This window comes from Triticum urartu, chromosome 5A (genome assembly GCF_056163025.1).
Source record: "Triticum urartu cultivar PI428250 chromosome 5A, HENAU_Tu73, whole genome shotgun sequence".
NCBI classification, from domain to species: domain Eukaryota; kingdom Viridiplantae; phylum Streptophyta; class Magnoliopsida; order Poales; family Poaceae; genus Triticum; species Triticum urartu.
Window position 1 is genome coordinate 484031270 of NC_141877.1, and position 1852 is coordinate 484033121.

A 1852-nucleotide genomic window follows, 5' to 3' on the forward strand; every position below is an offset into this window, starting at 1 on the left:
CCCACAGGTACCAATCAAAGGTTTGAATACAAAGATTGGATACAAGAGATGAACTAGGGCTTGAGATGAGAAGGTGTTGGTGAAGATTTTGATGGAGATTGACCCCCTCCCGATGAGAGGATCGTTGGTGATGACGATGGTGATGATTTCCCCCTCCTGGAGGGAAGTTTCCCCGGCAGAACAGCTTCGCCAGAGCCCTAGATTGGTTCCGCCAAGGTTTCGCCTCGTGGCGGCGGAGTCTCGTCCCAAAATCTTGCTTATGATTTTTTCCTCGACGAAATACTCCATATAGGAGAATATGGGCATCGGAGGGCCACCAGGGGGCCCACGAGACAGGGGGCGCGCCCAGGGGTGTAGGGCGCGCCCCCCACCCTCGTGACTGGTGAGTGGCCCCCCTATGGTACTTTTTTGCGCTCAGTATTTTTTATATATTCTGGAAATAACTCCCGTGAAGTTTCAGGGCTTTTGGAGCTGTGCAGAATAGGTCTCTAATATTTGCTCCTTTTCCAGCCCAGAATCCCAGCTGCCGGCATTCTTCCTCTTCATGTAAACCTTGTAAAATAAGAGAGAATAGGCATAAGTATTGTGACATAATGTGTAATAACAGCCCATAATGCAATAAATATCGATATAAAAGCATGATGCAAAATGGACGTATCAGTCACCGAGCCGAACGTGTGTAGATCACGGAGGTGTCGTACCTTCGGTGCTGGGATCGGTCGATCGTCAAGACGTACGACTACATCAACCGCGTTGTCATAACGCTTCCGCTTACGGTCTATGAGGGTATGTAGACGATACTCTCCCCTCTCGTTGCTATGCATCACCATGATCTTGCATGTGCGTAGAATTTTTTTTGAAATTACTACGTTCCCCAACAGGGCCAATCTCTCCCCTGAACACGATGGCCGAGTCCACAGCCACCTTTGTGAGGTGGCCAAGCGGTGCCGACACTAGAGCGGAAACGAGCAAGTAGCGGGAGTAGCTGGGATGGACGGAGTAACTGGCTCAAGGTTTCGGGCAGCGGCCCGGAGCTCTATCCGCTCGGGGATAGGCACAGCTGGGCTGCCCTTCGGCCTGGCCACCTCGATCAGTGCACTGTGGCGAGAGGACGTCACCGGAGTCAAGGTTGATATGCCTTGCCTGGAGTAGGCCGCAGTCCGAGGAGGAAGTGGGGGCGGCCACAGGAGTGGTCACCACCGCCGACGACCCACCGGAGGCGGTGCACGAGGAGGCCAGGGGCAGGATCGGTGGAGACGTGATCCAGACTGCGACGGAAACCAGCGGAGTCGGGGTCATGGATGCACCAAGGGGATCGGTCACCCCCAGGTCCGGCAGGATCGGCTCGTCGAGAGGAGCCGAGAGGAGCAGGTCCAAGTCAATCCCCACCACCCAGGAGGGCGCGACCGCTGTGGGCGGGAGCTGGGCGGCAAGGGTCGAGTTGGCCTTGGTGGAGAGAGTAGCGAGGATGCCGGAGGGGGTACCATCGGGGGAGCGAGGGGACGATGTCGGGAAGACCCGAAGGCTCGCGTCAGACGCGTCGCTGCCGTCAACGGGAGGCGGAGGGGCCAAGGAGTGGGATCGGCCGGCCCTTGTGCCACCCCTGGCAGCCAAGGCGGTAGGCTGGTCGTGGTGGGACTGTCCTCGGAGTCATCATCGTCCTCCTCCAAGCCGGAGTTGCGGCCGTGGCGAGGGTCTCCGTCGCTGCGATGGCCCCCATGCCCCCACCATCGGGGCCACCCCCAAGAAGCTGTCATCGGGGATGCGGGGGCGACTAATGTGGTTGGGCGGCTCGGGGGAGATCCGGAGGTCGAAACCCTGGTCGTTGAAGAACACTCGAACCATGGCTCGG